The sequence below is a fragment of the Podarcis pityusensis genome (genome assembly GCF_964106645.2).
Source record: "Podarcis pityusensis genome assembly, chromosome: 3".
In the NCBI taxonomy this organism is placed as follows: Eukaryota; Metazoa; Chordata; class Lepidosauria; order Squamata; family Lacertidae; genus Podarcis; species Podarcis pityusensis.
In genome coordinates, this window is record NC_138026.1 from 102,516,096 (window position 1) to 102,540,154 (window position 24,059).

Genomic DNA, 24,059 nt, shown 5'->3' on the forward strand with positions numbered 1-24,059 from the left:
GCCGAAATCAATAGGATATAGTGCTGTGTGTTTGGTGGCCACTGTCACTCAATCGGCTGTGGATTTGAGATAATGTGTGTATTTGAATTAATGAAGGGAATGTGAGACATCATAAGTGACACCCAAATAAAAGAAATGGGTACATGATATTTGTAATTATTCTACTTGTGTTTTTGTTGTAAATACTTGTGCTTTTTGTTTTTTAATCAAAGGATTAATTGCATTTTAATAAGGCATTATGATTTTCAGAGCTTTAGTTAATTAAAACTTGTAGTATATAATTATGAAGTGATGCTGAGATTTTTCTAAAGATCACCCATATGTTTTGAATGTGTACATTTTCCCTCTTCTTGTTATGCGGTTGCTACATGATTCCCTCCCCTCCCTTTGTCTTTTTAATGAATTATATTTAAATGTTTGAGAGATGACGGGTTCGAATTTCGGACAGATTTTTTTATATTTTTTTGTAAGTGGCAGCTACAGTACAAAATGTTCATGATCTTAGGGTTGAGTCATAGACTATGTTTCCTTTGGGCTTTTTGAGGATGCAGGACTCATTCCCTGCATCTGCATTGCACAATTAAGGGGGGGGGGAATATTGTGATGTGGGAAACACAATGCTAATTGCTGACCTGTGAAATGACCAGACCCGGAAGCCATTTGGGGAATTTTTACCTGCATAGCACTGAAATCATGGAAAGGGTGAATTTAGGGACAAAGCAAAAAAAAAGTGACACCCCCCACACACACACCGGAGGTGAACATGCAGCTATTGCCCTGATCCAGTTTGCTGAAATTGTAGCGCTCCCTTGGTCATATGCTGCTTCCTTACTCACAAGGAATGCTCATTTTGGACTCACAGGTGTCCATGGAGGCGCAGGTTAATTCTGTCTCCAGGGCAGCTGTCTACCAGCTCCACCTGGTACGCAGGCTGAGACCCTATCTGCCCATGGACTGTCTCGCCAGAGTGGTGCATGCTCTAGTTATCTCTCGCTTGGACTACTGCAACGCGCTCTACGTGGGGCTACCTTTGAAGGTAACCCGGAAACTACAACTAATCCAGAATGCGGCAGCTAGACTGGTGACTGGGGGTGGCCGCCGAGACCACATAACACCGGTCTTGAAAGGCCTACATTGGCTCCCAGTACGTTTCCGAGCACAATTCAAAGTGTTGGTGCTGACCTTTAAAGCCCTAAATGGCCTCGGCCCAGTATACCTGAAAAAGCGTCTCCACCCCCATCGTTCTGCCCAGACACTGAGGTCCAGCGCCGAGGGCCTTCTGGTGGTTCCCTCATTGTGAGAAGCAAAGCTACAGGGAACCAGGCAGAGGACCTTCTCGATAGTGGCGCCCGCCCTGTGGAACGCTCTTCCACCAGATGTCAAAAAGATAAACAACTACCTGACATTTAGAAGACATCTGAAGGCAGTCCTGTTCAGGAAAGTTTTTAATGTGTGACATTTTAATGTATGTTTAATCTTTGTTGGAAGCCGCCCAGAGTGGCTGGGGAAATCCAGCCAGATGGGCAGGGTACAAATAATAAATTATTATTATTATTATTATTATTATACCTTTGTATGATGGTAAGCAGCAATTGTAACCCAGCGTGACCATGGTCTTAGCCTGGGACAACCTTCTGGCCCCGCAGGACCATTGGGAGCCAATACTCCATCCTCCTCTGGCTATGTAGGTTGCTGGGAGGCTTGTATTCAAGGGGACCTATCACAGGCAAGCTGTGTTTGAACGGACCTATCAGAAGCAAGCAGGGGGGTGGGCCTGGCTTTGTGGAGAACCTCAGCTCCTGGTCTTCACTCAGGTCCGCTCACTGGACATATAAAGACTCGTTAACTCGGTCAAAGCTGGATTCCCCATCCTCCTGCCCTGTGTAGAGGTGGGGAGCAGGCAGGTTCTGAATATGCCCTTGCTATGGAAATATTTGGTCGCTGTATTCGGGGCCAGGGAGGAATTTGCCTGCAGATGAATTAGGCCTGTATGGAGGGTATTGCCAACCTCACAGCAATTGTCACAACTTGTTGGCGGATAAGGCATTGGATTGGATCCTTAGTCTAGGTGACGGAGGGGTTTGGGAAGCCACCTACCCTTGCCTTGAGGAATCAGGGGTGCCATGTTACAGAGGTCCGGGGGGAGGTGCTTCTATCTGGATGCCCATTTGGGAGCTGGTGGCCATAGCACTCCCCCCAAAAAGTGGCAGCCCTGAAGGGATCGCCTCTATTTGATGTACATCACAGGGAATTCCTTAACCCAGGATTGACCCTGCAAAATAGTCTGCCAGTCAGCAGTCAAGTTGGTTGATTCAGGATAAATATCTATGCCAAAAGCTACTTGCATCTGTAATCAGTAAAGTTGTGGCCTGTTCGAACCCAGGATGTTTACGATCTCCATTTATGCAGAGTTCTTTCCCTCGCAAGATTTAATGTTTTGCTGTCTGCAGTTTTGCAAGGTACATTCTCAAAAATCCCATATTCTGAAAGGGACTGCCCTTGTGGCACAAAACAGGTCGAATCCATCACACACGTTGTATTTCATTGCCCACTTGATGAAAATATATATATGTATTTGACCCCCTTATGGAAGGAGGGGATCTATCGCACTGACTCTTCCAGTGTATCCTATCTGCTGAATAATTGTAGGAAGGACATTGTGGAGAATGTGGCGAGATTTTTGAGTGATGCCATGAAATTACGTCACTATAAGTCCTAAGAGCCACTTTTGTATCTCACAATGTCTGTACAGTTTTATCCTAAAGTACCTCCTACTATGTTTTGTTATCCATGTTGTGTTCTGATCCATGTATATGATGTACTCTTACTATGCCAATAAAGGAAATTGATTGATTGATTGATGTTTGTCCTGTGTGTTTATAGTATCTTATCACAATATGGGCCCAGCCACCCGCAGGTTCTGTGCAGGGAGAACACACATCTGTGCATACATTTCTTTGCACTTTTACTGTTGTTTTACCGTCTGGGCAGCTTCCAACACATTATGAAACCACATGCAGAAGTTCCCCAGGTGGGGCAGAAAAAAATTATCTGGAGACCTGCTGCCAGTCAGCGTAGGCAATACTGGATTAGATGGACCAATGGCCTTACTCAATATAAGGCATCTTGCCATGTTTATGGTCAAAGTAGCAATCCACCCAGTACTTCTTAAATGTATTTATAACATTCATACCATACTTTTCCATTATTTGGTGTCCATGATGGCTTATGTAAAGCTCCCAGTCTGATTCGAGGGCTCTTCTACAAGATCAGAACTTGAAATGGTGACATCATTCAAGATTTTCTACAACTCAGCAAGTTGTAGAAGGAGCAAGAAACCTGTTCTTATTCTTCTGTTTGAAAGAACATCCCTTAGTTCATGAAGCCTTCAGTAATATATATCAAGGTAAGTTGTATCCAGGCTTCACTTTCTGTGTATGGAAAGACTCCTTCCATTGAAGGCAGCCTTTATACCCAGAGAAACTTCCTGTTGTGGAGGGAGGCAACTTTGCTGATTGCCTCCTCCCATTGCAGCTTCCTTCACTGGTATTCTGGTAGATCCCTCAACACCTACTATAGTGTTCTGGAGGGTCCCTCAACACTATGGAGGAGTGTGGAAGAGGTATCAGGATCACTAACTGAAGGAGAGAGCGAAGAGTGGAGTCGTAGGGGTAAGAACTAGAGCTGCACCAAGTATGCGCTCCAAACACTTTTTGAGGGGGGTAAGGTTTGCTCTTGTGGGTGTTGAAAACCCTCCTAGCCTTTTAACGTTTCCCCAAGCTTGTCCCCAGTTGTGTTGCTCCTTCAGTGATATTTCCTCCCTTATTATTAGGCCAACTTTCTCAACCACTGCATGATCCCAGCCAGTCAGGGTTCACTGTGATGATGTCAGAGAGGCAGGGTGCCAATCAGATTTCCAGCATTGCCTTGTGACAGTTCCATTGCCTGTTTTCACAGGGCAGTGCAACACAAAGGATAATTTATTGATGTGGGGAATAAATTTCCCATTTTTCTGCACTGTGGTGTGAGGGTAAGCAATGAAAAAGCATGGCAAGAATGGGAGTGTTGATCTAGTTCTTCCAACAGCATGTTGTAGGGCAATATTATCTGTTTTGCTGTGACATGAAGAAGAAGAAGAAGAAGAAGAAGAAGAAGAAGAAGAAGAAGAAGAAGAGTAGTAGTAGTAGTAGTAGTTTGGGTTTGATATCCCGCTTTATCACTACCCAAAGGAGTCTCAGAGCGGCTAACAATCTCCTTTCCCTTCCTCCCCCACAACAAACACTCTGTGAGGTGAGTGGGGCTGAGATACTTCAAAGAAGTGTGATTAGCCCAAGGTCACCCAGCAGCTGCATGTGGAGGAGCAGGGAAGCGAACCCGGTTCACCAGATTACAAGTCTACTGCTCTTAACCACTACATCACACTGGCTCTCAATGACAGTTTCATTGCCCACCTCAGCTCAGTGTGACACAAGACAGGGAGTATCAGCAATGGCAATGTGTCTGCTGTGAACATTCATGTTCTTTTGAAACCCCCCCCCCCAAAAAAAAGGACCTCCAATTTTCCAAGGCAACAGAAACTTTCCTTAAAACCTGTCCTCTCTTTCAATTCTCTTGAAGCAGAAACACACTTGCCATCTATCTGTTGGTGAGTGGTGCTGGCAGAGTAAGGCAAGGAGGGCGTTTTGGTGGTATCCTGGCCTGTCTAGTGATAGTTTGGGATGTGTTAAGTTAGCAGCTGTTTTAATAAACAAGCTTGGTATACTGGTAGTGTTGCAGGTGGGTAATTTTAAACTCTGGTCTTACAGGGATCACCTCTGAAGTAATCTGTATTAACTTCCAAATGTGGTTGGCTAGCCCTGCTGTAGTTGTGGCCCATCTTCATATTCCGCTGGCCCTGAAGTCACTGGTGGAGGAACATTCAAGGTTTCCATTGACTTCCGGTCGGCGCCATCGGTTAATGGCGGATTTCCCTCCGAGCTCCGGAGGGGGTCTGCTTTACAAGTTCGGGTCCTGTCGCTACGGCGAAGCGGGGACCCTCAAAAATTACAGGCGCGGAAGCCTGTGAACAAGGAGGCTCGGTGGGCACCATCGCGCCCCCCCGAAATCGCAAGGGAGCCTTTTTAAAGGCTCCGGAACGGCAGCGGGGGGAGAAGCGGTGCTGAGAGCCGCTACCCAGCTTGTAAAGCGAAGCCGCATCGCCATAGCCGGAGAGCGCCGATTCCTTCCTGAAAATTGGATTACAAAGTAAAACCAGTGAGTAAGACTGACTTAATTGGGATTTACAATTATCTTTTTGAAATTTGGCTGAAAACGGGATTGGTTAAAGTAAGGAAGTCAGCCTTTCCCGGACTGCATAAGGATAAAGCAAAGAAGGATTAAAAGCTGCAACCATTGAGAGATCGCAAAGAGTGAAGAGAACCAGACATAAACTGTGAATTTTCCCCCTTTTGGTAGGCAGGAGCAAAAGGGGGAGGAATTTGGAATTAGAACCTGCCAGAAAAAGATTTTAAAACTTTTTATCGCTGTGTCAAATACCCCTGAAACGGACTGCCGGGGCAAAGGAACCTGGAGAGAGAGAACTGTCAGTGAGCTGTCACTTAGATTATTACATTGTTTCAAACTACTCAGCTCAGGAGAGACATTAAATTACTGGTTTGTTGAACTCTGAAAATATAAGAACTGTTACAATTGACTATTGGGAAACCTCAGGGGAATTTTGGACTGTAAGACATTTTGTGTAGCTTTGGAAACTTTGTTCCCCTAGAGGACACTTTGATAACTGTTGCAAATTGGGCTGTAACTATTAAGGCAGTGGAAATTTCCCTTGAAAAACAACTAACAGCTGCGAGAGTGACCTTGGCTAGGCATGAGTGGTGCATCAGAAGAGACAACAACCAGGTCTGGGAGACAATACAAAACAAAATCTTCACAGCGAAGAATTTCAGTCCCAGGCATCCCAGTGGCACCAGCTGCAACTGGTCAGACAAGAACAACAATGTCATCAGATCCTGTAACACAAGCTTTGGTTAAAATAAATGAGTCTTTGGAATCTTTGACAAAGCAGGGGGCGGAAAATAGTAGAAAATTGACAGAACTCTCAATCAAACTTGATCAGAATACACAAAGTGTGAATGAATTAGGGAAAAGGGTGACATCTAATACAGAATCTATTAATAAAATATTAGAGGACTCTGCTAATATACGTAAAATTGCAGAAGAAGCCAAAGTCTCTGCTGATGAGGCTAAAGTCTCGGCGGATGCTACACAGGAAAAAATTGTACCAGTTTGCAAAAAGCTAGAAGATCATACATTGGCCCTGTCTATGCTTGAATTGGAGAGGAGAAGTAGAAACTTAAGACTACGAGCGGTGCCTGAAAGTGAAGGAGACAACTTGGCGAACTTCCTTTCTAAAGAATTTTCTGATTTTTGGCAACAGGAGTTAGAGAAGGAAGAAATTAAAATAGTCACTGCTTTTAGACTGGGAAGAGCACAAGGCAGGAAGAAGCCAAGGGATTGCCTAATAACATTAAGATCAAGAGAGGAAAGAGAAAAAATATTGAGCCTGCATTTTCAAAGAACACTCGAGATTGAAAAGTCTTTTGTGGAGATTTTTAAAGATATCCCAAAGGAAATTCTAGACGCAAGAACATACTATAAAGAATTGGTCGGATTGCTGAAGAAGAACGAAGTACCTTTCAGGTGGGAATTCCCGCAAGGCCTATCTTTCAAATTCAAAGGTAGGAAAATAAGGATAAGATCAGTAGAAGATCGAGATCAATTTTTAAATCACTACAGGGAAGACCTTCTGAAAGGAACAGTCGGAGAGGAAATAACATCAGAAACGAAAGACGCAACAGACATTTTAAACCTGACGTTTGGACTGAAATCACCGACAGAAGAAGAACAACTACTCGGAGCGACAGGAGGTAAATAGCTTCAGGATGGCCCTGCAACTTCTAAGCTGGAATTGTAATGGACTCAATCTTCCGCGAAGGAGGAAAAACATATTCCATTTATTGAAAAAAGAGCAGTTGGACATAATTTGTTTACAGGAAACTCATATAACAAGATTGCATAGGAAATTACTCGTCAATAAGAGATTAGGCCAAGAATTTATTTCATCGGATAAAGTTAAGAAAAGAGGAGTGGTAATCTATGCAAAAGAAAAATTTTCCCCAAAGTTTATATTTAAAGATGAACAAGGAAGATATTTGGCAATTGAAGTGCAAATTCAAGGTGAAAAATTTTTGATACTAGGGATCTATGCACCTAATGAAGGGAAGTCAGAATTTTTTAAGAAGCTGCATGAGACATTGTTGGACTATTTGGATTACAAATTAATTATGATGGGAGATATGAACGGAGTGGTATCTACAAATATGGATAAAGCACAAAGACAGGTAATTACCAGAGATGGGAGACTACCAAAGACTTTCTTTGAAATGACTGAAAATATGGACTTGATTGATATATGGAGAACAAGGAACCCTCTCGAGAGAGAGGGAACCTTCTTCTCTGAAGCAATGATGACCTGGACCAGAATCGATCAAATTTGGATTACTAGTGGGTTGGCTCCAAAGATTAAGAAAGTGGAAATCTGTCCAAAGACTTGCTCCGACCATAACGCCGTGAAGATGGAGATGAAATTTACAGTAACTGGTCAATTCAGATGGAGGATGAATGACAACCTATTTCGAGACGAGGAGATCCATAGAAAGGCCCAAAAAACTTTAAAGGACTATTTTGAAATAAATCTAAAAACTGATGTAGAAAAAAGAGTGATATGGGACGCAAGCAAAGCAGTGATGCGAGGATTTTTAATTCAACAAAATTCAGTAAAAAAGAGAAAGCAAAATGAGAAGAAGGATAAAAGAATCTTGGAAAAGATAAAAGAAGGAGAGAAGAAATTGAGATTAAAACCAAAGTCCCAGGAGATTCTGAGAGAGATTAAGTTATACCAGACACAATATATGGAATTGATGAATCAAGAGATTGAATGGAAGATAAAACAAATGAGACAAAAGACTTTTGAATCAGCAGATAAATGTGGTAAGCTTCTGGCTTGGCAACTGAAGAAAAGACAGAAACTAAATACAGTTACAAGTCTAGAAGTGGATGGAAAGAATATTTCTAAACCTAACGAGATAAGAAACTGTTTTTTGAGTTATTTTAAAAAGCTATATTCACAAGGACCGCAGAAGGAAGAAGATATAGACGAATTCCTTAAAAAGTATGGACTACAAAAAATCTCCTACCAAAGTAAGGTGGATCTAAACCAGAGAATAACAGATCAAGAGATAGAGAGTGCCATTCAAAATATGCAACTGGGCAAATCTCCAGGACCAGATGGACTGACTTCCAGATACTATAAAGCTTTGAAGGAGTGGTTGGTACAACCATTAAAGGAAGTCTGTAATGAGATCTTGGAGGGGAAAAGGGCACCAGAATCGTGGAAAGAAGCGTATATTACACTCATACCAAAGACAGAGACTGAAAAGACTCAACTTAAGAACTACCGCCCAATATCATTACTTAATGTGGATTATAAAATTTTTGCAGACATTCTGGCAAAAAGATTGAAAAGAGTGTTGATGGAGAAGATTCATAAGGACCAAGCAGGCTTTCTCCCAAAAAGGCATTTATCAGATAATGTGAGGAACATAATAGACATTCTGGAATTATTAGAGGTGAATATAAACACTAAAGCAGTTCTGATCTTTGTGGACGCGGAGAAAGCCTTTGACAATATTTCTTGGAGTTTTATGAAAAAGAATCTTCATGGGATGGGGGTAGGCCAAGGATTTGAGAATGGTATGGGTGCCATATACGCTGAACAAAAGGCTAAGTTGATTGTAAATAATGTGATAACTGAAGAATTTAAAATAGAAAAAGGGACACGACAGGGGTGCCCAATTTCCCCTTTACTTTTTATTTCTGTTCTGGAGGTGTTGCTTAATATGATTAGAGATGACCAGCAGGTTAAAGGTGTACAGGCCGGAGCCAAACATTACAAGTTAAGGGCCTTTGCAGATGATTTAGTACTTACTTTACAAGAGCCAGACACTAGCACAAAAAGGGTGTTGGAGCTAATTCAAGAATTTGGTCAGGTGGCCGGATTTAAATTGAATAAACAAAAGACTAAAGTTTTGGAAAAAAATTTGACAGTCATGGAAAGGGAGAAGTTCCAGAATGAAACAGGTTTGACAGTGGTAAAGAAGGTGAAATACCTAGGGGTCTATTTGACATCTAAGAATTCGAACTTGTATAAAGACAATTATGAAAAATGTTGGTCGGAAATTAAAAAAGATCTAGAAATATGGTCAAATTTGAGATTGTCAATGTTAGGCCGAATTGCAGCTATTAAGATGAATGTATTGCCTAGAATGTTATTTTTGTTCCAAACATTACAAATTCTGGACAAGATAGATTGTTTCAAGAGGTGGCAGAAGGATATCTCGAAATTTGTCTGGCAGGGCAAAAAGCCCAGAATAAAATTTAAAATACTGACGGATGCAAAAGAAAGAGGGGGGTTTGCCCTGCCGGACTTAAAACTGTATTATGAAGCAGCAGCATTTTGCTGGCTGAAAGAATGGATGCTCCTCGAGAATACAGATATCTTGGACTTAGAAGGTTTTAATAATACATTTGGTTGGCATGCATATCTATGGTATGATAAAATTAAGGTGCATAGGGCCTTTAAAAACCATATTGTCAGGAAAGCATTATATAACGTTTGGATAAGATATAAAGATTTGTTGGAAAGTAAAACCCCTAGATGGTTGTCACCTTTAGAGGCTACAGCGCTGAAAAAGCTTAATATGGAAGCTGAATGGCTAAAGTATTGGGAAATTTTGGAACAAGATGGAGATAAATTGAAGTTACAGAGCTATGAGAAATTGAAACCCAAGGTTCGAGATTGGCTCCATTATTATCAAATAATGGAGGTACATAAACAAGACAGGAAAATTGGATTCCAGGTGGAGAAATCAAAATTAGAAATTGAACTGTTAGAATCCAATACTAAGAATTTGTCAAAAATGTATAATCTGCTGCTGAAATGGAATACACAAGATGAAATAGTTAAATCAGCTATGATTAAGTGGGCACAGGACATTGGTCATAACATTATGTTTGCTGACTGGGAATGGTTGTGGAACACTGGTATAAAATTTACGGCATGTAATGCCTTAAAGGAAAATATTATGAAAATGATCTATAGGTGGTACATGACCCCAGTCAAGCTAGCAAAAATTTATCATTTGCCTGATAATAAGTGTTGGAAGTGTAAAGAAACGGAAGGTACTTTTTATCATCTTTGGTGGACGTGCCCGAAGATTAAGGCTTTCTGGGAAATGATATATAATGAAATGAAAAAGGTACTTAAATGTACTTTTCCTAAGAAACCGGAGGCCTTTCTCTTGGGCATTGTCGGCCAATTGGTGTCAAAGAAAGATAGAAATTTCTTTATGTATGCTACGACAGCAGCAAGAATACTCATCGCAAAGTATTGGAAGACAGAAGAATTACCCACCTTGGAAGAGTGGCAGATGAAGGTAATAGACTATATGACACTGGCTGAGATGACTGGCAGAATCCGTGAGCAGGGGAAAGAGACGGCGGAAGAAGAGTGGAAGAAATTTAAAATTTACCTTAAGAACTATTATAAAATTGAGGAATGTTAAAATGTCGAGGTTTGGAGAAAGAAAAGGAGATTACAGTGACATAAGATTAAGTTGAAGAAAAGAATAAGAAAAAATATATTTGATAAAATTAATTAGAATTTGCTGAAATAAATTTTGGAAATTGGGATGTAGGAAGGGGAGGTTTGGGGGAGTCCGAGAAGAGAGGGACATGAAAAAAAGGTTATGAAATTTTACATGTTTGTATGTCTTTTTTTATTTGTTTGTATTGTTTAAAATTATTCTGTAAAACCAATAAAAATTCTTACAAAAAAAAAAAAAAAAAAGAACATTCAAGGTTTCCTTCTATATTCTTCCCTCTGCTCTGGCTAATTATCAATCGAATCCACATTACGGGTGCCTCTGCCAGTGGCTGGCTATCAAGTTCAGGGTCTTCTTAGTAGTGGCACATTGTCTGCAGAAGATTTTTTGAAGGGAGCATCATCTGGTTATCTTTCTTCAGCTTTTTTGGAAAAGGACAAAGAGATCCCTCTCTAGAGACCAACACTACTCTGCTGAGGCCCAATGATAAAACTGAAGTAGAGCTGTGTTGTGTTCCAGCTGTGTCTTTTTAATCAATTGTGTTTCTTGTCTTGGGCTGCATTCAGACGGCACTTTATTCCATTTTCCTAACATTTCCTTACCTGATAATTTTCTTTTTCTAATGTGATCTTTCATATGATGTAAAAGCTACTTCTGGAAATCTAGTGGAATCTAGTGGAAGTCTGATGCCCATACCCATGTTAATTGCATCTAGAAAACACACACACATGTAAGATGGAAAACTGCAGGATGAAATTTGGGGTGATCTCCTGGCATGCACTTTGTTCTCACCATGGGGGAACAGAAGCAGCACCAGTGTTCATAAAGGGTGATGACATGTCCAATGGCATCTGCTATTGCGCCACACCACGTCCATGGGACTGAATTAAATGTAGCACAACATATTTCAATTTTTTTAACACCAACAGCTCCATTATACAACAGGTTAAAAGGAACCGTATGAAGGAAGAAATGTTAGGAACCTAGGGATAGAAATACTGGCATTCTAACGAGGAAAACTAATGAAATATTCCCCAAGTCTGAATGCACCCTTGCACATGATCATATTTTGGGTTTTAGGTAAACAATAGATTGAAGATGCTGTGAAATGCTTTGAGGGGGCATCAAACTGTTGCTTAGGTGTCAGGTGAACTTGGCAGAAAGTCTCTCCCCCCCCCTTTTTTTTTGCACACATCTTCTGAGATTAAAATCCGCTCCTCTGCAGCCATTCCCCTTTCCCCTGATGCTCTTAGGTATACTCTAAATGTGCAGCTGCACAAACACAGCATTTGCCATATTTGTACCACCTGCGGTTCAGCATCTCCCAGATTTGGTTTATTTGCAGTTTTCCCCCTGCTGTCTTTTGATACGGCTCTCCTCGGACGCTTTGAGGCAAGGCGGGTTGAAGCTAGGAAAGAAACCCAAGGCAGATAGATTCTCTCTCCTACCCACCCACTCCAAAAAAAAAAAAACCCACTGCCAGAGTTCAGCACTTATTTAGGTGTATCTAAAAATGTACTTTAAGTAGGATTTGCTCATGTTTTCCCTCCCTTCTGCAAGCTGATTTAAAATCTAATATTATTAAGTTGGCCGCAGCCTTCATATTTTAACTGTCAAGCCCAGAGCCTGAGAGGTGATGCATTCAAAGCTTGCTAAAATATTTGCTCAGCAGCACAATTGTGTGTGATGGAAAATAAACTCCTCCAGAGCATCTCCTCCTATCAGGCATGGCCTGCAGCCAGCGAAGAATGAGGGAAGGTCAGTCAATTATGTGTGGTAATCACCGTAAGCATATTATCTGAGACACAGATGTCTTCCCTGACCCCACACGACATAGCTATTAACCCCACAGCAATATAAAAATGGGGCTGGGGGGGGAGGTGCTGGTCCCTTAGGTAAACTAGACCTTTTCAGTTTGGACATGTCCAGTAGATCGGGGGAGGGAAAAGTTGCAAGACAAGGGAGATGGTTTTTTTAGGGACCTGTCCAACAACCTGACCTTTTTGTCGCTGCCGTCAGTGAGGTGGCGTGCCTCCTCTTTAGGGACCTCGCTATAGGCCTAGTCATGTGAGATAAATAGCTGCATCATCTGAAAATGAGACGAACAAATTGACTTGTAAGATATCGCAGCCGCATCGTAGCTTCGGAATGCCACTTCCCGATTTGTTGGGTGGCGGGGGAGGGGGAGAGACCAAACAGCCATTTGTGTGATCCACTCCTGCGTACGTTTTTTAAATATGGCCCCTCTCCTAATATCGACAAAGTATAATGGCAATATCACACAACTCGCCTAACGCCGTAATGCAAGAAATGGGAATTTCTTATTATGTGGCATGTTTGCAGCTATCGCTTTCCTGCACAATTGCTTTCAGGTTGGGATTTGTTGGCAGAATTACAAACTTGTTAGCTAGGGTAGAAAGAATACAGGTTGTTGTTGTTTCTAAATAACCCTCATATAGCTGCAAAATATAATATATACATACAGTATATGAATGCGTATATAACATAAACCTAGCTTGAGTTTATATGTAGGAAGCTTGTCTGCACTGTTAGATGAGTTATACACACTCAACTATTATATGAGTCTGCACTGGTGTGTGTGTGTAGGTTGTCTCATGTTGGCATGGCTAACTCACAGGAGAACAGAAAGACCAAGGGAGGAATTCAGTGTCACACCAAGGCGATCATTCCATCTGGACATGCATTTTGGCTTACCAGACAGAACAATCTCCCCTCTCCTCTCCCCCACATGCTGTTCTGGGGGTTCTCCTAACCCCACCTTCTAGAGCCAACTTCAGGGGCACATGAGGTGATCAGTCACTATCTTTTACCATATTCCCTAACAAACATATCCTAAAAGAAAACAATAGTAATAGTAATAGTAATAGTAATAGTAATAGTAATAGTAATAGTAATAAGGATTGTGGGAAGGTGCCTCATACCATGGGAGCTCATTGGTCCATTCATCTTTGTGTTGTCTACACTGACTGCTTTTAATGTGTTTTAAATGTATGATGTGGAATGTGACCAGAATTAGGCTGCCTAATGTCACCCGTGGAACATCATGCTATGTACAGGAATTTTAATCCTGCTCTCCATTCTCGATGTCCAACACTCTGCCAATACTCCAACCACTTTGCTACACTCTAACTCCCTCTTCCTTTCTATTCACCCATCCACCATGTTTTTCAGTTTCTCTCTCTCTCATTGGCTACTGTAAGAACAGAATACTGGACTAGATTAGCTTTTCCTCTGATCCATCAGGACTGTTCTTATATTACTGTGCTCCCCTCATTTCCAGCAGCAAAATACATTCAGCGTAGCCTCTTGTCTAGAAGACCAGAAACCCGCACAGAGATACACAGTTGTCTGTTGCAGAGTCCTCCTGGTATTCTCGCCCCTCTGGGCAAACATCATGAAAGAGAGAGACTACCTTCAGGTGATCAATAGCTATTGGAACAAACCTCAGTGACCATATGGCTCCACTACGTATTCATGTTTGCAACCTTAGGCCCATACTACTGGTGTTTTTGGTTGAACGGTCACAGGGTGCAAAGTTGCAGAGTGGACACAACTGTTTGCTGCACAATCGGGGAAAGGATTAGTTAAAGATTTGCATGGTCCAAAACAGCAGTCTCTGATTATCCTGATGCTCGCTTGTGATTGAAGGGACCAATATATTAAAAAAAAACCAAACCAATGTAAGTGTGGTCTCCATCTGTTTTATGTAACTATCTTATATATGTCTTTATTATCTTGTAAATCACTTCAGGGTGCCTAGTGGGAAGCAATTCATAAATGAAATTCTTCATCATCAACATCCCTAAGTTTAGAGATGTTTTCCAAATCACTTCTGCTGATAAAGTGTGTATCTCATGTGATCACTGTAAACTATCGTATACAGTGGTATCTGGGGTTACAGATGCTTCAGGTTACAGTCACTTTAGGTTACAGGCTACACTAACCCAGAAATAGTACCTCAGGTTAAGAACTTTGCTTCAGGATGAGAACAGAAATCGTGTGGCGGTGGTGGCGCGGCAGCAGCAGGAGGCCCCATTAGCTAAAGTGGTGCCTCAGGTTAAGAACAATTTCAGGTTAAGAACGGACCTCCAGAACGAATTAAGTTCTTAACCCAAGGTACCACTGTATTGGCTTGGTTGTGTGAAATGGCTATCAGATATCAGTCACCACGGATTGCAGTAGTGGGATAACTGGCATGGGGGGGGCAACATATTAAATGATAAACTCATCACCTGATAATGCCCATGTCTAATAACTATGAATTATCTCTTCATACACATACATTATAACATCTACTTGGTGCTTCAGAACCCCTCCCCCCGTCCTTTGGCTCCTCTTTCCAATTCTCCTCTTGTAGAATTTTACAGCCAGAAGTGACCACAGAGTTCATCTAGTTCGCCTCCCTTGTTCAGTGCATGACATAAATGCAAGATGTAACTAAAGCATTCCTGGCAGGTGACCATCCCCTCTCTATTTAAAACAGTGCTTTGCAACCTGCTCTGCTGTCCACCAGAAGTTTTTGCTAATGCTTTTAGCCAAAATCTCCTTCCTTGCTGTTCTTACCCATTACTTCCAGCCCTGGAAGAACACAAAGTTGCGTGTGCACTATGCATTTAAATCATGTGACTTCCCCCAAAGAATCCTGGGAATTGTGGTTTGTTAAAGGTCCTGGGAATTGTATCTCTGTTGCAGAGTTAACTATAGTTGTCAGGGTTCTTTGGAGAAGTGTTCTTTTAATGTGCTGGTGCGCACACAGTCTATGTTCTATGTGGCAGCCCTTCAGATGTTTGAAGCCTACTGTTGTGTTTCTCCTTAATCTTCTTTTCTCCATCTGTTTCAACCATTCATAATAGGACTTGCTTTCCAGGCTCATCATCACCCTCTAGGCAGGTGCTGGTTTTCTCCTGCATCCTGAGTGTTTGGTGAGGTGGCTGCAAATCTTCTTCATCTCTCCCCCTCCCCAATTGCCGTGTATTATTCGGGATTATGCATATTACGACAGACTTCCTAAGGACTCTGGGTTGTTGTTTTTTCTCCCCCTAAAACGTCTTCTCATTTGAAGAATGAGTGTGCTACCCTCTTTCCCATTTCCTTCCAGAATACATTTAAATGAAAATGGCAAATGAGATATTTGTTTGTAGCTGCAACGACTTCGTGCTGCTTGTTCTATTTCTGAGAGAGCGGTGTTATGAGCATCTAACATGGGAACAAAAGTATGATTTTAATATAACAAAAAGGGGGTGTTTTTGTTTATGCCCTGCTGATCTGTAATCAAGTGCACTAAGTATATGTGTGTGTGCTTGGTCTTAAACCTCCTGTGACGTCTACTGTGGTTTCGATTGTGAATCAAACATAAAGCCGTCAAGTCTCTCTCTTTCTCTTTCTTTACTTTCTGCACAAGTATGGTTCTACTTTGAGGATATATAACGCATTTAAAACAAAGTGAGACCCAGTGCGTGTTTCACTTTTGAAGAAGAGCAAGTTCATTTTGTTGGTACGATTCACTGGGACTTTATTGAAAGAGTGTCAACGGAATAGATTTGCACAATGGCAATATAGATTTCTGAAACGAGCCAGAAAAATAATGGAGTCCATACATTGCCATTGTTGGTTTGTTTTTGCTTTCAGCTGGTAAAAGTTGGCATGAAATAGCTTATCTGGACTGGCCTCTGGTTGCAAACGGGATCCGTTCCTGAGCCCCGTTCACAACCTGAAAGGAACGCAACCCGCATCTGCGGGTCGTGATTTGCTGCTTCTGCGCATGCGCGTTACATCATTTTGCTCGTCTGCGCATGCGCGAGAGGCGAAAACTGGAAATAACCTTTTCTGGTACTTCCGGGTCACCACCTGAAAAGACGTAACCTGAACTGAACGTAACAAGAGGTATGACTGTATCTTTAGGCAGACTGAGGTGGCTGTCTCAGGCAATTGTGTGGTGTCATGAAAGGACAGCACATCACTCTTTCTTTATCATTGTATTGCCAAAATAACTTAGCTAGTTTTAGATGCCATCTAGCATCTTGTTCTCACACTGACCAACTAGAGGTCTGTGAGAGGCCCACAGAACCAGCAGATCTCTTCTGTCTTTATGATACAGGTTTAAACAGAAAATAAATAAATGCAAATAAGCATTTGCAAATAGGTTTTTGTCTTCCACATTTTGCGAGTTTGCTTTGGCATTCCTAAGCCATGTTCTGCTCCCATATTCTCCCCCACACTTGCTTTTTCTAATTTACATATCCCTTTTATAGAGCTTACCACTTGCTCTTTGGTGTATTAATTTAAACTTGGTGATTTGTTTTTCTGCTCAGGAAGCAGCAGACTCCAGGATAGTGACATATTCTGGCAGCCACAAGCAGCGATTACTTTCCAGTTTGGCTAATGATATAATCCACCGTGGTTGCAAAGTCTTGTTTTTCTCTTTAGATGACATTTTTCCGCAAGCTACACGTGTTGTATTTATAAGTGGCACTTAGGAAGATGCGTTCTGTAATCTCCTACTTATGCCTGACACTCTACGCATGTGTTTATCTACAAGGAGTGATGGCATTGCTTGTTAATTCCACCCCCTGCTCCACAGCATCATAATATTGGAGGTGGTGGTTGGGGAGGAGGGGAAGAGTGTCAGAGATGTACTTTAGTTGCCAAAGAGTAATATATTGACATTGGTCATGGGTACTTTATAAGGCACCTATTTGGAAAGTCATTTGCTACCAAATGTGGAGAAACCATGGCTCACTTATAGTGAATACAGAAGGCCCCAGGTTCATTCACCTGTTTAAAGCATCAGGTAACAGGTAGACAGGTTCAAAGACCTCAGCTGCTGGTCAGAGACCACATTCACACCATACATTTAAAGCACTCTGTTACACTTTAAACAGACTTGGCTTCACCCAAAGAATTCTGGGAGCTGTAGTTTGTTAAGGATACTGAGAGTTGTTAAGAGACTCCCTATTTCCCTCACAGAGCTGCAGTTCCCAGAGTTCCCTGTGGAGAAGGATGATTATTAAACAACTTGGGAAATTGTAGCTCTGTAAGGGGAGTAGGGGTCTTTCAAGAACTCTTGACAACCAGCGCCATTTTTCTAGAGAAAGAGGTGCCAGAACTGACCATGAACACCTCCCTTGTTCTCTTTGAATAGCAATGGCGCCCACCTGAGAGGTGCCGGAACTCAGTTCTGGTGAGTTCCGGCTGGGAAAAAAAGCCCTGTCGACAACATTAACAAACTGTAGCTCCCAGAATTCTTGGGGTTGGGGGAGCCGTGACTGTTTACAGTGGTATTATAGTGCTTTAAATGCATGGTGTTCTGGTATAGCACCGTTTCCCATGCTCCTAAATCATTTCTGTGGACAGCTATTCATATATCGCAGATGGAGAACGAAGTCCTTTGAAATGCCCCTTCATAAAAATCAGTTGCTGGTGATGGCCAAAAATAAAGCCTCTCCCTTATTTTTTTGACATTTGTGAATGAGATATTTATACTGTTCATTTTCTCAAGTTGAAACTGGCTGTGTAAGTGGCATGATCAAAATAGGGGTTTTCCCCCCTTGGCTACTGGAAGAATGCGAATAAATACTGATTTACCTGAATGCCACCCACATGCCACTGTGAACCTACGTAACCAAGTTTTTCTTTATTAACTCTCCAAGGACACAATAGCCATGCACCGAAGATCCTCAGCAAGAGCTCACACTGCCCATGTAAGTGTATTTTTTATTTTAAAAAGGGGGGGAAAGGAATCAAGCTCTTACCTTTCAAATTACATTCATAAAGCATTATTCAAATACGTGTAAGGCTGACTACTAAAGAAAGCACAATGACTGTCTACAATGCACTAATTTTATTCCACTTTGACTTTGAAAATATAATCGGTACTTACAAAAATTGTAAATACTACGGAATCATGCTAGAGGGATTATTCTAAAGTGGAAGTGCTAATATAGCAAGCAAAATAGCTCTTTCTAGTCTTAACTGGCTCCATTATCAGCAAAGATAACATCTGGCAACAACATTGCAAGAAGCACAGTGTGTGTGTGTGTGTGTGTGTGTGTGTGTGTACACATAACTATCTGGGATTTATGGTGACATGTACATATTAGTTTGAAATGAACTTCGTCTTGAACTCCACATGAGATGGAACAGGTAGCAGTTATTCCTTGTGACCCCTTGCTCAGCCACCCCAATTAAAACAGCAGCTTAGCCAAATGAATGTCTGTCTACTACCAGCGATTTAGTGGAAGTGGAATGCAAGGGAGTGCTGCTCCGAGACTATTTTCAGAGCGGGGGTGATGGCCTCATGTGCCAGAATGCCAGGGTTATTGATGGATCTTCCTTGCTCTGTCAGATGAATGCAGTGCTAATGAGCCTTCCAAGTTCTCTCTTGCTTCTGATAGCTTAGCATCATGGAAAATCCAAAAAGCAGGCTGCATACTTATTTCCCTTTCTTTGATGGAGTTCTTACTTCATCCTAGTGGTTTTATTGCAAAAAGATGGCAGTCTTAAATGATCTGAAGAGAAGCCAGGCAACCTATCTGCAGTGATTTGACTCTCAAAATACTGATCAGTCACAGCAGGCTAACCACTACACCACCCTTTCCCAGCTCCCAGCTCACTGTTCCATGATTTTCTGCTGATCTTAATATATTGGGTATTATGCTATGTATTGATGCCCTATCTCTCTCTGTGTGTGAGTACATAATAGACCAAGCTGCCTATATTTTTGGACTCTCCTTGGGGACATAGCTATGATGGCTGTCATTGATGGGCGCCTGCACTTTGCAATTTACCACTGCACCACTGTCTACAGTGGCATTCTCCTTGCGCCGTGCCACATTGAGGATGCCCATAGCTGATTGGAAGTGCATTTGCTTTGTGTGCAGAAGGTTCCACGTTCAATCCCTGGCATCCCCAGATAGGACTGAGAGGGATAGAAGTCCTGGAGAGTCCAAAAATGTTTAGTTTGGAATTGTTTAATTGGCTCTTTTGATTGTATTAAGATTTGGCATGGTTTGGTATTGTATTAATGTGGGTTGTTATTAATGAAACATTTAAAATGGTGGAGGTAAAACATTAATAAAAAGTAATTTTAAAAAAAGGAATCCTGCCCATTAGTGGAGCTAGATAATATTGAGTTAGATGGCCAAGGCACTGTTCACTGCAGTAGCAATCCAACCAAGTTATCTAATTAGACTAAGAAACGTATCCTCATGTATTCAAGAATTTGCGTATTCAAGAATTTGCGTATTCAAGAATTTGCACTCGTTCAAATGAGCAGACCAGCATACTATAGCACTGTCTTGTTTATTACTGCATGCCTGGCAGTTTGCATACTTATCGAAGAGAACATACCTGCATGCTACAGCTTTCCATTGTTTCTTACTGCGTCCTGGAAAGACTCATAGCAGGACAGTGCTGCTCCTGACTACATTCCAGAGTCCATACTAGGCCAAGCAGACAGAGATGTCTACCACAGCACTCTAACGCTTCTCGCTACATGCCTAGCCAACTGAACACACCTCTCTGCCACAGCATCCTGTTGTTCCTTACTGCATTCCAGTATACCCTAAATGAAAATACCCCGAAGTGCCATGACACCGTATTGTTTCTCGCTGCATTCCAGACAGAGCTCAATCATTCTTGATGCATTATGTATTTACAACATTATATATAAGTGCCTGTTATAAACAAACTGCTATATTAACAGGCACAGCTTATAAAGTATCATTATAAAGTAATCATTCAATCAATCACTCCACTCAGAACTATCCGGGGGAGGCTGGGTGTTCGTCAAATGAAAGGCAAATGTCTGATTTGCATTCACTTTTCCAGAATGTGCCATAGAGTTGAGTTTTGCAGCGCTCTGTATCCTGAATACCAAGTGCATACCTTTTTTTTATTTTCTCCAGAGACTTCACTTGGAGGCAAATGGTGAGTCAGGATATTCCTTGGGAGCAAGTGGGATTTGCAAGAAATAAGAAGACCTCCCCTGGACTGGACCAAATGCCATATAATCCAGCCTTCTGTTTTAAACGTGTTCAAGCCGGACGCCTCTGAAAGCAGGACCTGAAGGCAACTTTCCCTCCCTTGTTGTTTGTCACCAGCATCTGTTCTTCAGAAGTACACAAAACTTTGAACTTGGCAGTTCCATTTGGTTATCATGGCTGCTACCCATTGCTGCTCCCTCTTTTAGAAAAAAAAAAAAACAGTGACCATAAGCAGATCTTGTGGTACTGAATAGATTTTTTAAAAAATCAAATACAGAAATACAGTGGTACCTCAGGTTAAGTACTTAATTCATTCCGGAGGTCCGTTCTTAACCTGAAACTGTTCTTAACCTGAAGCACCACTTTAGCTAATGGGGCCTTCCGCTGCTGCTGCGCCAACGGAGCACGATTTCTGTTCTCATCCTGAAGCAAAGTTCTTAACCTGAAGCACTATTTCTGGGTTAGCGGAGTGTGTAACCTGAAGCGTATGTAACCTGAAGCGTATGTAACCCAAGGTACCACTGTAGTGTGTAGCGTAGCACACAGGAAGAGGCATTAAACTCTCATTAAACTCTCTTGCGTCACAATGGATCTTCTTCTCCACAAGCTGACTTTTGCTCCAACGGAAGCATTACCATTTATCCTGATACAGGAGCACCCATACTAATTACATTTTTCAAAAGCCAGTCTGCCTTGAGAAGTGGTGAACTCTCCCTCACTGGAAGTATTTAAGGAGAAGCTGGGTGAGCATATGCCTGGGCTGCTGTCATTGTCTCCTGCACATAGCTGTCAACGTTTCCCTTTTTTAAAAAAGGGAAATTCCCTTATTCCGAATAGGATTCCTCGCAAGAAAAGGGAAAAGTTGACAGCTATGCTCCTGCATGGGGCAGGAGGTTGAACTATAGGGTCTCCAAGGCCCTTTCCAAACGTCTGATTCTGCAACTTTATCATGCAACCACCACATGGGGGAAATGGTTGTGTAAATTGCACCTTTGTGTCTGACAAAGCCAAGATTCAGGCCGAGCAGATTATACTGAGTAATAGTTATGACAATTCATGTCATGTCCTGTGCTCAAATAACAGAGAAACTGTCTCTTGCAGTAAACCCTTCCATAGTTATACTGGGCTAGAAAGTACACGTCCCAAGTCTGTTTAGGTGCAGAGTCAGCATAGTGTCGGCGTATCTTCAAGTCTCGGTCTCCAAAAAAGCTTATCAGTTTGGATATGCTGCTGTCCAGGTTGTGGTGAAGGTGATGTATCAAATCTTGATTGAGACGACACCATGTCAGCTTGGTGAAATGATGATGAAGCGAAAACATGACCATTTCTCCCTGTATTAAATTTCTGTAGTGATGCAGTTATATAGATACAAAGGCATATTCATATGGAACAAAAAAAGGTGGGGAGGTGTACAGCTAAATGTTCTTATAGATCAAATCTATATGTGAAATTCAGCCTCCAACTCACTGTGTCTACTCTGACACAGACCCTGGTCTATGGTGCATCTGCCTTTCCATAGATATTACCAAAGCACACAGCGATTCCATTAGGTCATGGAACAGTTTTCTCTCAAGCTGATCTTTCACTTTTCTCAGAAAAGCAGTGTTGCTTTTCAACATGCAGCTGCTGAAACCTTTCCCCTTGGTAGTTAGGATATTTATGAACATTCCATATATTGCAGCAGCTTAGCAAATATCTTACACATGAAAAGGAAAGTGCAACCATATTTCAGCTTGGTGCAGGGATTGCCAATTTTGTGTTCTGCTGAAATTGTTAGACTATGACTCCCATCATCCCTGACCATTGGCCATCCTGACTAGTGTTGATGGGAGTCCAACAACATCTGGAGAGACAACTCATTGACTACTCCTGACTTAATAGATGACATTAACAGCCTCTCTCTTCTTTGTAAGCTCTCTCCATGTGTGTCTATGTGGAACATCATGGTGGCCTTACATGGACCCTCCTCAGAATCTGAGGTGCAAAAGGTAGTTTCAGGATGAGGGCCTTCAGTGGCAGCAGCATAATTGTGGAATGCTTTCCTCTGAGAGGCTCACCAGGAACCTACCTTGATGTCATTTCAGTGCCAAGCAAATATATTTTGATTTCCCCAGGTCTTTCAATCTGTTGTAGCCTGATTTTTTTTAAAAAAAATCTACCAAGTGATTTCATGCTGCTTCTTGTTTTGCTTGTTTTTCTTGTTTAGTATGTAAACATCTTCATCAATATTTGCTTGATTAAAGCTGTTGTATTCCAAGGGAAGCTCCTAGGAGAATGATTTTGTGTTTGTGTGTGTGTGGAAAGACGGCATACAAATAAAACGACGATGATGATGATGATGATGAATTGCCCATGTATAATGTAATTCAACCAGGGAAAGTGCAGAAGAGACCTTATGTCACCATGAGATAGCAAAATACGGTATTATGCAACTCTGTTCTTAGCCCCAAGTCAATTAAAACTAAACTTCACTGAGTTCAACCAGAGCCTTCCAGAGAGTTAACAAATACATTTTCAGTACCAAATAGACTATACTGATTTAAAGTTATTGCTAATTTATCTTCCATGACACATCCGTAGGATATTTGTTAGTTTTACTAACTCTGCCACATACAAGATTCTAAATTCCTGTGGTAATTTGTTGGGTTGCAAGATTTAATTAGTAGATTAATCAGGCAAAATGTCTCAAAAAGGAACATGTGTTAAGATTTTTCTAGTATTCAGATTTATTTAAATATAATCAATTAATCAATTAAAAGGCAGGTGATTAATGAATGAACAAAATCTAATCAACTGACAGCCTTAGTAATTTGGGGACATTTTGTCTGGAGGTTATCTCTAACAGTGCAGCAGTCAATATATTCATGATTAATTCTACCTCTTCAGTCTCAACTGAGGAAGTAGACCTTTACGAGGCCATGTTAACAGTGGTTACCTAAGCAACAAAAAGCCACAGTCACAAAATTTTAATCTAATTCCTCAAATAGAGGGGTTACAGCTCCATCTGAAGCACCATTATTTTTGTAAATGGTGTCCATGGCACTAGGAATAGGCATTAATGATTGGCTGGGATGCTGTTTCGGAAATTTAGCACAGCCTGGGAGCTCAGAGTGCTCAACACTTTCCAACTGCAGTTAATCAAGCACTGGCATCAATTCCTCTACTAAAGAGGAATGACAATAGCTTTCAACTGCTCCTAGTTATCAGAAGCATCCTAATAAAAGCCGTGTGCCGTTCCATCGCATTCTCCTGTCACTCACAAGTGCCATCTAGAAGCAGAAGCCAGGATTGGGCTATGTAGATAAGAACATGTTTAATTCTCTGTGGGTGGGAC

The 24,059-nt window shown here is 41.6% G+C and overlaps 2 long non-coding RNA genes across 3 annotated transcripts in view; one reads left to right on the plus strand and one right to left on the minus strand.

The window, feature by feature from the left end:
* LOC308472967 overlaps nt 1–2,845 on the minus strand; it is a 29,716-nt gene extending 26,871 nt beyond the window's left edge. The window contains exon 1 of the long non-coding RNA XR_013983834.1: nt 1,570–2,845. This is a non-coding gene — a long non-coding RNA (uncharacterized lncRNA). The remainder of the gene's footprint in view (nt 1–1,569) is intronic.
* Nucleotides 1–21,406, plus strand: part of LOC308472956 — a 48,277-nt gene extending 26,871 nt beyond the window's left edge. For both annotated transcript variants that reach the window (XR_013983816.1, XR_013983817.1), the window contains exons 3-4: nt 18,392–18,442; nt 20,648–21,406. This is a non-coding gene — a long non-coding RNA (uncharacterized lncRNA). The remainder of the gene's footprint in view (nt 1–18,391; nt 18,443–20,647) is intronic.
* Nucleotides 21,407–24,059: the final 2,653 nt, after the last annotated feature.